Source organism: Cyrtonyx montezumae, unplaced genomic scaffold (assembly GCF_038088225.1).
Source record: "Cyrtonyx montezumae isolate F1298 unplaced genomic scaffold, pur_monq_1.0 scaffold_13, whole genome shotgun sequence".
NCBI lineage: Eukaryota > Metazoa > Chordata > Aves > Galliformes > Odontophoridae > Cyrtonyx > Cyrtonyx montezumae.
The window spans coordinates 33934491-33946591 of record NW_027071859.1 but is presented as its reverse complement, the minus strand read 5'-3'; the positions used below and the strand labels follow the sequence as shown (position 1 = coordinate 33946591).

The 12101-nt window shown below is 36.8% G+C and overlaps 1 protein-coding gene across 1 annotated transcript in view; it reads left to right on the top strand.

Annotated features, from left to right (window-relative positions):
* RNGTT (RNA guanylyltransferase and 5'-phosphatase) overlaps positions 1–12101 on the top strand; it is a 183323-nt gene that overhangs the window by 58783 nt on the left and 112439 nt on the right. The window lies entirely within an intron of this gene.

Below are 12101 nucleotides of genomic sequence, written 5' to 3'. Positions count from 1 at the left end.
TGAACCTTCCCTCCAATATTACGTTCTGGTTTAATGTGAGAGGGGCGGACTGACAAAATGGCATCTGACATGGAAGTGTGTATGGAGATGCAGTGTGGCACTGAATTCTTCTATGCAGACAAAATGGCACCCTTTGACATTTGTTGACACTTGCTGAATGTTTCTGAAGACCAGTTGGTGGATGTGAGCACAGTAAGTTGATGGGCATTGTGTTTCATCAGTGGTGACATTGTCAGTGTTCACCTCCACTGGTGCTGATTGTTATGAGCATAATATGCAGGCTCTTGTTCATTGCTGGCAAAACTGGCTAACGGTGGTGACTATCTTGAAAAGTAGTGTTTTGTAGCTGAGAATTTGTTCTATGGTAATATTTTACTCTTTGTATCCGTTGCAATTTCTGTGGAAAATAAATAGAAGACATTACTTCTAGAGCAACCTGCGTAGTTTTCATCAGCTTGTGATAATGCATCATATTTTGTTACTAGGCATGCCAATGCCAGGAAAAGCAAATGATTATTCAGGAAATTTCAAAAGATTGTTTTGTTGTCATTTTCTTCAGTCTAAAACATAATGTTAGTGATTATTAATAGAAAGAGAAAATATGACATTGCTGTATCACTGCTTTCATCCCATATGCTAAAAGCAAGCTCATAGAAAGGAAGATCTATGCAAGTGAAGTAAACCAAGCTCTCAGCCTCATCTCTTGGAGGAAACAGAGCAATCCTTGTGGCTTTTTTTCTGCTTTGCTTGGTTCTTTCTTTTAAAGAAAAAAAAAAAACAACCAACAAACCAAACAAAAAAACCCAATATATATGTATATAAAATCATCTCTCAAAAACCATATTTTTATTAGAGATTACATATGTCTGTACTGATAAATGAAACAACATGTGGCTGTCTTGGTACTTGGTACTAAAACTTAATATTCTCTGTAAGTTGTTAAAATGATACCTGGCAGTTTTGTCCCTGGCTGACTACAGTGCTCTTGAGCGATTCTCAGGAGTTGTCTAAGATTTAATGTTGCTCAAGGACCGTTCTTAACAATTGTCCCCAAATATTGTCATCCTCTTTGGAAGAACAAAATTGAATGAGCATGGTCAGCCAGCCAGTGGCTTCAGGACCAGGGATAAGGCTCCGTAGCATTAGTTTTCCAATGCAGATGTACCCAGACTGTCTTCTAGTTAACAGACATTGGTGTTCCCTCTCTGAAGTTCAGAAAGAGCTGCTTTTGAAATGTCAGATATTCTGCTGTTAATTTTAGGGTCTGCAATAGGGGACAAGAGGAAATAAGGTGGAATAAAAAGTAGTACTATATCATAGAGTCCAGTTACAGGAAAGAACGAAGAGGCATCAAAACTAATGTGCTATCTCTTGTCTGTGGAACCAGTGTGAGAAAGATGGTGTTAACATGTTTAGTTTTGCCTGGCATGTGAAGAGCTTTTAGAATTAGAGATCAGTTATCTTTTCATGCAACCTAAATGGTATTTTTTTCTAACAATCATAATCCACGTTTGGCTTTTAAAATTCTGAGATTTTCTCCACATTTATGACACTGGTTATATGTAGACTCTGCATAAATGAAATCAGGGTTTTTTTCATCATTCTTTGAACACAAGAAGCTAATGGAACATCGGATCGTTTGAGTTGGAACGGATCCTTAAAGGTCATCTAGTCCAGCTCCCTCGCATTGAGCAGGGACACCTACAGCTAGGTCAGGTTGCTGAGAGCCCTGTCCACCCTGACCTTGGGTGTCAAAGATGGGGCATCCACCACCTCTGGAGAACCTGTTGGAGTGCTTCATTACCCTTATTGTTAAAAAAAAATCATCTTATATCTGATCTAATGGGACCTAACATTTCTTGCAGTGTCTTAATGAGTACAGAGTGAAATCCCTGCAATACCTGTTATTTTCAGCTTCTGGATTTGTCTTTATGTGAATGAATGCATTATTATGGTAGCTGTAGTTGTACAGTATTATCTTTTCCTGAATACCTGAATAGTTAGTAAAAAGTTCAGATTTGGCGGGTAGCTCTAGAGTAGTGGAGGAAGGTGACAACAGAAGAATTAGTAGTCCCTGAGGAAATACAAATAAATCTGGATTTCTGTGCATCAGAACTATTTATAATAGAAAATGTCTTCATTCTCCAGTCATCTTGAGACAGCTCTTCCTGAGTGACCTTGTTTTGACAGGCTTTTTCTTAGATCATACTCAGTAGCTACATTTAGATGTACAAACAGTAAACCCAAGCAATTATTTTATTTCCTAACTTAGTTCAGTAATAAAAAGTAACACTGGCATAATGTAGGGTCCTAATTAATGAATTCTTAGCAAAGATACTGAAAATGAGTACTGCTTTCCTTTTCGTTTCCAACCCTGGCCTTTAATTTTTAAAATTCTAGCCAAGTTTTCTTGAGACCAGATTGCAATGATAAGAATAGCTCAAGTGCTTGAAAAAGAATAATTATTTTAATGCTTAAAAAGCAGATAGAGAATTTTGATAATTTTTTTTAAAATTCTATGCATTAAATTAAGTCAAGATCAAAATGTTATTTGCTATCACTATACATGATAATGTTGTAGCTGTTAGATTAAGCTTATCACTGTAAATGGATACTCTGATCATAAATCCTCTTGTGGGTTCATTGAATTCATACATGATTTTTTTTTCTTTAAAATCCTTTTAAAATATTACCACGTCTGACTTTTCCATTATAAACCTAATTTTAATATGATGTAAAGCTCACAGTACAGGCTACCTGTCCTTTATTAGTCATGTAATCTTATCTTAAAAATATGCCGTGAAAATTCTGAGAGCATAATTCGGAGATGCAAGCATCTACTTGCACGATCTTTTCTGTTTACAGATGCACCTGACAGCCAGTGACTTTCCCAGCATTAATTTTAATTCCTAGGTTATTTTCTGAAATGTTGTAAGTTGAAAATACAGGTTTAAAATACTGTTGCTAATAGTACCCTAGAAAATAAGAAGCCTGTTGATGCACTTACTCTTGCTTAGGCCTCTGCGATGGCAGTCTTTACATTATGTTCTAAAAACATGTATGCACATCCTCATTCTATCCCAGCTAAGAGGTTTTCACGTAAATGAAGTACAGAGCATCTGCATGATCTCACCTCATGTTGCATTCTGGTGTTAACATGAAAAAGGTGAATGAAGATTGCCTTGTTACTGCAGTGTTCTGGCAACTCAAGAGCTTCTCTGTGATTTCCAGATCTCCTGCTTGGTTTGCAAAGTTCTGCAGCAGGTAGTGCCACTGCTTTCTCTTCCTCTGTGTTGTGAAATGTAGTTTATTGGATGTTGAGCAGAGGCTGTAGTGTATTGGAACGATGAGTAGGGGCAGATTGGCCAGGTGAAATCACGAATTGTAATATGTTTGAGTATTATTTAAAGTAGGATGATGTTACATAGTAGGGAGAGCAACTAGTGATGGGCTTAGGAGGCCTTGGAAGATGGAGAGTCAATACAGTAATACAACTCTGAGACAGAAACTTTTGGGTCTGTGGAGGTGGTTGGACAGGAATGTATGTAACTAGTTGTCTTCAAAGTTTTTCCTGTCTCAGCCCTGTTCCCCGTTGTTCATCCTTTTCATTATTAAATGACTGACATTTATGTCTTAGCAGCAAAAAGTGAAAATCATTTTACTTACTTTGTAAGTAAATAATAGTTTGTGCTTTGTTTCCTGATACTCTTTGTGTTTGAGAAAGGTAGATATGCAACTGAGAAGTAGCACTGTTACATGCTTTTGCATCCCTCTTTAAAACTCTTTTGCTGTGTTACCTATGAAAAATAAATTACTGCTGAAGAGTGTGGACCAAGATATTTATGGTGTTTTTTTTTGTTTGTTTGTTCCTTATTTTGTACTTCTTATCTCAAAGGCTACTTTCTGTAAGGGAGCTTTTTTTTTTCCTGTTTTTGCATTGTGTTTAGTTTGACAGATGACTGTTTTACATTCTGGTTTGATTTTGTGAAAAATGCATCTGATTTTTTCCTTTCCCTTGTGTCTCTGAGTTAGATCCTCCTCTTTCCAACCCTAGGGGCACTACAAATTGCAGGCAAGGTAGTTTGTTTTCCACAATTGCTGGGATAGAGAATGCTCAGTGGGATATTATATAGAAGCAAAGAGACTGTATTACATTTTGTCATGTCTCGTTTTTTTCCCAAAGGTAGTTGTTTCCATACCTTCCTGTGAAGCATGCCTCATGAGAACTCTTTGAATAGCGGATTACCACTACTGTAATTGTCAGTAGAAGAGGCATGAAGTGTTGCTCCTGGGAGAGATGAGGACAAGTAGTTCTCCAAAAGCAGCTGTAGAAGTTGCTATGGTATTGAATCCTTTGTATTTTTCAGGTGTTTCGGTTGTGTAGGTTTTATTCTTATTTACCCTGATGTGACAGCTCTTGAGCAAGCTGTAATACTCGCTAAGGCAATTACAGTGTGAGACCTGAATGTTAAAATTGCATTGTAAATGAAAATGTTTCTGAAATACTTCAAACCTTCTTTACAGGGAATAAAGTACACAGGCAGGGTTGTTTTTTTTTTTTTCTTGTTTGTTTGAAGGTGTCTTTAAAGAGCTTTTCTTAATATTTTTTAAACTGTTTTGTCTGTCACATTTTCACCTTTAAAAAACCCTCACTTCTTATTTACAATATTTTTTTTTCTTCTTGTGTTAGAAACTTGTGTTAGTAACATTAAAATAAAAAAAATTGTCTGCCTCACCTTGCAGTTTGTAACAGCCATTACAGTGGGAACTGTCAAGTGGACTTGAACCCAACTTCTGGCTTAGGCAAATATTCAGATCTCTCAAGAACCCGATAATGATCACAACTGAAGTATGAAGTGTTAAAAAGCTTTTATAGTTGAGCAAGTCTTCCAATTGCATCATTATTGCCAGTGAACACTAAGCTTAACTTTTTCCTTTCAGAACAGGAAATAATATCTTTTTTGCCTATATCAGTTGGGAGCATATTCAAACTTAGTTTTATTTCCTTAATTTAGTTTTAAGTCCACCTTCTCTGTACTTTATCTGGCACTCACATTTACTTGATATATTCAGCTTTCTTATCTCTTGCCTTCCCTTCTTCTTGCTTTTTTGTAAAAGAAATAAAAGAGGGGAAAAAAAATTGTTAATTGGAATGATGTACCAGATCTAAAATAGCTAAATAATACAAAATAAGGTTTATGAAGGTGAAAGCAAGATCTCTCAAATGTCTTCTGTTCCATTTTCAGTATGTTTGAATAGCTTGAGTGGCTCTTATCTACTGTAGGACTTGTGGTAGGAGAGAATGTGAGGGCTGTCTTTCATCCTGGTTAGAATATTTCTTTTGTTTAAAACAAGTATGAAGAAAACCACTTATTGTCTTTTGAAATAAGTATAATAGCAATTAATCAGTATTCCTATTCATGAGCACAACTATGCACATAATGAACCAGGTATCTTACGAAGATTAGAATCAAATAATTTTTTGAGTTGGAAGGGACCCTTAAAGGTCATCTAGTCCAACTCCTCTGCAATGAATAGGGACATCCATAGGTAATGCAGGTTGCTTGGAGCCCCATTCAGATTGATGTTGAGTGTCTCCAAGGAGGGAGCTTTCACCACCTTCCTGGGCAACCTGTTCCAGTGCTATACCCTTGATATAAAAAACTAAGTATCCAACCTAAATCTTCCCTCTTTTAGTTTGAAACCATTTCCCTGTGTTCTTTCATAATGGATCCTGATGAAGACTCTATTTCCTTGCTTCTTGTGTACTTAAGTTACAGATCTTTTGGAAGTCTTCAGGGGTATAAAATCTACTATAAGCAGATGCTTAATTTTTAGTTCTATCATGATTTAGGAAACACAAGTGTTCCGTTTTTAAGCAAACACTTGTTATAACACAGTGATAGTTGTAGATTGGATTTTTTTTAATATAAATTATTTTTGTGGGAGTTATGCTTACTGTAATGATTAATCTTATTTCAAAGTAAAACAAAAATGATTTTTGTCCTTAAAACAAAAATGTTTTAGAATCTTTTCAAGAATGAAACACTGTGGTCAATGTCTTTTAAGATTTGGAAATTTTCCCATGGTTCTTTAACTCAAGGGGATGATCCTTCTCCCTCATAAAGACATCAGTGTAAAAGCCACCAATAACTAACCTGTAATAACAGTTGTGTGAATTACTGGTGAAGAGAGTGTAGGGAAAGCAGGGGCAGAAACAGAAGATATTGTCTGGGCCATGTAATAGCTGTCACAATTAAGATGCCTCCATATTATATCAACAGCACTAGCAAAAGTCACATGAAAAAAATAGCAACAGTAGTGGCTTGTGTTCAATATTTTATTTTGCAGATAGCCTATATTCAATACTAAATAAATTATTCAAAATTTAGATTCCCAAGGGAGAGCAGTGTGAGATCTTTTGTGTGTAAATATCCCTGTGGTGGTGACGACGAATCTATTTTATAGCTGTGTGTTATTAGAATTCTGTTTTTTAATTCTGTAATTAAAATTTGGAAGTTCATCAACTCCTTAAAATACTTGAGGGAGGCAGCCAGTCTAGACTAGAACATCATTCCTGTAGATTTCAGTCATTTACATCCCTGTAAAATCTGCTGATTGAGTTTTCTTTTTGAAGGCTCAGAAGGATTTATAAGGATTATAAAGATGCTGAATGAAATCACTGTACATGCAGTCAAACAATGAATTGGACTGAGTTGTCTGTGTTTCCCAAATAGCAGCGGCTCCTAAGCTTTCAGTGCCTAACTAACTAACTTAAGTGTTCTCAGAAGAGGTTGGTTAGGTGCTTGTCCTTGTTTTGACTGTCCCGCTCTTTTGTTCAATTTATGTTTGTAATATAAAGTGTGGAACTATATTTATATGCTCTAGCTCGGCCTTGATGTTTACTCATGGAATAAAACCTTCCTTTCTTTGTTGATTTGTTTCAATATGTATGCCTGTATTTTTCTGAAAAAGGAATACAAATAGTTAAATACATGTCTTAAGTAATCCTTTTAATAGATCTGATTCCCAAACCATTTTTGTTCTGTGGTAAATTGAAGCAATATTCCATTGTATAAGCTGGCAACATATAAATAGTAATTATGTTTGCGCAGCACATTGCTTGAATTGTTAAAATTGAAACAGTACTTCACATGCTGTACCTCATTGCCAATATAAATTTTAGAAACCATTTTGAAGCAGCTTAATTCCTTGCCATTAATGTAGCTGTTCTTAGTATTTGATAGGTAAGTTTAGGAAAAAAAAAAACACATTTCAAATTCAATTTTCAGGTTATAGTAGTTGTCTCTTATTCTGTGTTAGAGAAGAAAAATGTAAATGTTGTGGTTCCTCAGTACGTCTAATTCTCTAATACTTTTTGTCCTGTTTTAAAAAGAAAATTTCAGAAAAGCAAAAAAAAAAAAAAAAAAGGTTAGATGATTGAATATAGTGATGGTTGTATTTGAAGAAGTAAACAGTACCTTCAGATTTGCTTTTATATATAAGCTATACATATCTATACATATGTATAGATATAAATATCTATATATGTATAAGGCACCATCTATGAAAGCACAATCAGAACTAATCTGTGGCAGACCATTAGTACAAGTACTAAATGCAAGATATTTGACTGCCAGGTCTTCAGAAAATGGGAGAACTAATAATGGGCTTTTGTTGGAAATGCAGATGTCAGCTGTGGGTGCCTTGAATTGTCAACAATAATGCTAAACACAGGGTAGGATATCAGCCTGCTTGTTCTTTATTCTTCTCTCAAAATCATTAAAGCTAAGACAGTTGTGACATGTGTTCTGCTATGGCTCCATAAGTGAAGACGTGCGTGGAACATATATGCATGCATGTGCTGAATTATTCATCTCTAAGGTGTTGCTTTGAGGAAGCAAATGGAATGGACTGTGCTGGGAAGTAGGCTTTGAACCATATCTCATAGAGGAGGAGAGCAAATATTCTTAGTTTATCTTGGACCAAGCTGCTTATCAACAGTGTACATGTTATCTTTCTTTCTGCCACAGTTGCGTTGCAGAAGCCAGATAAAAATCAAACTGTAATAGAAAGTATTTTTATGGGATTTAGCACCTGTGTACCTGTTTTTGTTATCTGTACTCCATCCAGCTAGGTGAAGGACTTTCCCCATGTAGCTCACCAAATTTACAAAGTTTTAGCTGCCGCAAGGTCAGCCTTAAAGGGAAGATGGAGGCTTGTCTCCTGTTTACTTCAGCAGCTGCTCAGAGGTGCCATTCTTCTTCCTGAGAGAGAGGTGACCCAGTGGGATATGCAGCAGATGTCATGTTATCCTGTTGAACCACCCTCTGTGCTTCCTGCTGTCTTCCTGTCTGTGCTGACCTAGGATTTAAGTTACTCACAAACTTACAGCCATAATGCCAGGAGACTGTATCTACAACATAACTCTGTGATAGTGATGGAGAACAGGAGCTACAATTTGGCTGCTTATGATGCATCAAGTCAGAAGCTGCCACATGACCGAATTCATTCTCTCGACATCCATATAGAGGAATTCTCTTGGAACTTTATTTTTTTCTTTTAGCTCCTTTCAGCAAATACATTGCCTTTCCCCAGGCTCCTATGAGCTGCACACTCAGTTTTTATTAATATATTTAGATGCATTTCTCCTGTGGTACAGTAGGTTCTCATGTGATTAACGGGTATGGATTCAGTTGAGAAGTTTGTCTGAAATACTGTAAATTTAAATTCTGAAATGTTCGGTCTTATGTAGCTTTCAAGGCTCATTAGAGATCTCATTTTACATTTTGAGAATGTGTGGAGGATTGTGTTTAAAATCAAGAAGATTTTTAAGCGTCACATCTACTGTGAACTTGCTTTACACTGTGACCTTGTAGTGTTTTGCACAAAGTTACAACAGGTGAAAAAAAGAAATCTCCAAAGAGAGGTTGGTCGACAGATGACTCTTTCCTGAGGCTCCTCTAAATGATATTTTGTGCTGGAATGCATTTTAATCACTGTGAGGGGGAAGTGTAACTTTCTTGCATAGATAGGAAACACATGCTACTTGTTAACTGTGCTTTGCTCCATGCTAGCAAACTTACTTTGGGATGGAAATGTGTAGAACAGGAATTGCAATCTAACACTTCAGTAACTGTGCTGTTAGGCATTGCTAACCCACACCCTTTTTTTTTTTTAAAAAAAAAAGAAATTTAAAAAAGAAACTTGCACACTGAAATACAATCTCACATGTCTGAATGCTCAGACTAATAAAGCATCTAAATATTGCATAAAATCATAGTAGTATTCTTTGTTTGTGTCGGGTGCTGGAATGAGCTGCTCAGGGAGGTGGTGGAATCGCTGTCCTGGAGGTATTCAAGAAACATTTAGGTGTTGTGTTGATGGACATAATTTAGTGGGAAATATTGGTGGTAGATGGACAGTTGGACTGGATGATCTTAGAGTTCTTTTCCAATCTTGGTGATTCTATGAAAAATTATGAAAGCATTAATGTTTTGTTTTTGGAGATCTTCTAAATGTGTGTTTTATTGTTTTATACACTAAATAATCTCACCCTCTTTTGCCGAGATTTACAAATTATTTATTATGGTCTGCTTTGCCCTCCTACTTACTTGCTTATAACTAGATTTTACCACTTGAAGGTTTTGGATCTCACTGGAATATGTGCATTACATATTAACATTTTTTGTGATTATGAGAGTTACGAATAACAAAGTAAAAGCCTTCCTCTTGCAGTGTTGTTTTTATTCAGCATTTCCTTGATTTCAATTCAGCGTTACATTAATTTCCTTATTTTACGTTTAGGAGGAAATGAAATACTCCTTAACTTCTTAATTTACTTGACTGCTGAAGCAATTGCTTGGCAGCATTACCTGTGTTTTCCCATCTCATGTAATCTTGTGTCAGCCTAGCTCTAACCTTTATGTGATAGACCTTCTACTTAACAAGCTTTGGAATAAAAATAAATGATTGACAGAGCTGTAGGAAATAATTAGTTTCAAATAGCTGTGAGAAGTGAAGGGATTGTTTAAGAGAAAAGAAAGTGATACAGCTCTTTTGTGGGGAATGTGAAATCATCTTGGCTTTTAATTTAACTATTAAGGGATTTAAATGAAATCATTGTGCTAAAACATTTCTGAATGAATCATTGTAAAGAAGCTCTCTTAAAAAAAACTGCTTACTGAAGGCTCAAATATTTGGAGTTAACTAGCTTGTTTGCTCTTTCAGACCTCATGAAATGTGGCTGTGTGGGAAAGCTGCCTTAGGGAAAAGAGCATGTGTTTTTGATTTTGCTGAAACTTAGGGAACGGTTAATGAATGATAATAATGGAATTGAAAAAAATGATAATAAATTATATAAAATAAATGACATATTTTGCAGGAAAAGGTGTGCATTCTTCAACTGGTTGTTAGAAAGGTCAGGGTGGTGGTGTTTCCTTTTGAGAATCATGGAATAATAGAATTACTCAGGTTGGAAAAGACCTTCAGGATCATCAAGTCCAACTGCAGCTACACCATACTACCCTAACTCTAACAACCCACCACTAAATCATGTCCCTGAGCACCACATCCAAATGGATTTTAAACACATTCAACAGTGGTGACTCTAACACCTCCCTGGGGAGCCAATAACAGTGCTTAACAACCCTATCTGTAAGGAGGTTTTTCCTTATATCCAACCTAAACCTCTGCTGGTGCTTGAGGCCGTTTACCCTTATCCTACCACCAGTGAGAAGAGACCAACCCTACTCTCACTGCAATTGCCTGTCAGTTATTTGAAGAGAGCAATCAGGTCTCAGTCTCCTCTTCCCCGGACTGAACATCCCCAGTTCCTTCAGTTGCTTTTCATGGGGCATAATGTCCAGGCCCTTCTCAGACCTTGTTGCCCTTCTTTGGATCTCCTCCAGTACCTCAGTGTCATTTCTGTACTGAGGTGAACTAAATGAAGCATGCTACTTGACGTTGGGCCTCATCAGAGCCAAGTACAGTGGAGTATTACTTCCCTAGTCTTACTCATTGCACCATTCCTGATACAAGCTAGGATGCCATTGGCCTTCTTGGCCACCTGGGCATGCTACTGGCTCATATTCAGCTGACTGTCCATAACTACTCCAAAGTCCTATTCTGTCAGGCAGCTCTCCTCCCTAAGCCTGTAAAAACACTGAGTTTGCTAAGAACTTGATTAAACTCACCTGAATCTGACATGGGTGTTCAGTTTTTCTCTGACTTGAGAGACTTGCTGTGAACATAATCTTTCTCTTATCTTTACATCCCCTTCAGGATGTCATAGAATGGCTTGAAGGGACTGTAGGGACTGTCTAGTTTGAACTCCTGTACTGTGGGCAGGGTTATCAGGCACTAGTTCAGGTTGCCTGATTGTTGTTTTTTTTTTATATTTACCTGCTTGGTATTCCTTCACACCAGTACTCGTTCTATTCATCACATGTTCTAGTGGAGCTTTCTGTCTTGTAAATTCTCCTTCCCTTTCTCCTCTTGCTTGGTGTTGCTGGTTTTCTGCTCATCCGTCTGGTGGCTGTGAGTGGTTCAGCCCTATGCTGAGGGTGCCCACACACTGCTTTTTGTGCTCATTGCAGTCAGCTTTCTGAAAAATTCTGATGTTGAAGCTGGAGCTCTTTGGGCTTATTCTCTGCAGACTATGAAATATGGTTTTCCCAAAAAAGGGTGTGTGAATGAGGGGAAGAAATAAGTGATGGTTTCACATAATTTCCAGTGCCGGCTATCTTCTGCACTAATGCTGGTATATGAATTATATGCCTTAGTTAGTACTTTGAAAGGGATTCATTGCATTTAAACAGACTTTAGAATTTTTGCTTATTTTCACTAACTGACATGCAGTGTGTTCTTGTCACCATCTAATGTTCAAAACACATTAAACTCCAGTATAAGCAATTATTAATCCAACAAACGTATTTAGAATGCTCATACTGACTAGTTCACTGCATCAATGTACAAAGAGGGATGTGAAGTTGCTAGTTTGTATCAGCAGGACCTTTCAAGACCTGGGGATTAGAGATGTTGCTACCTTCTATGACTGAACCATCACATATTCTGCATGTTTCTGCAGCCATTATTTATTG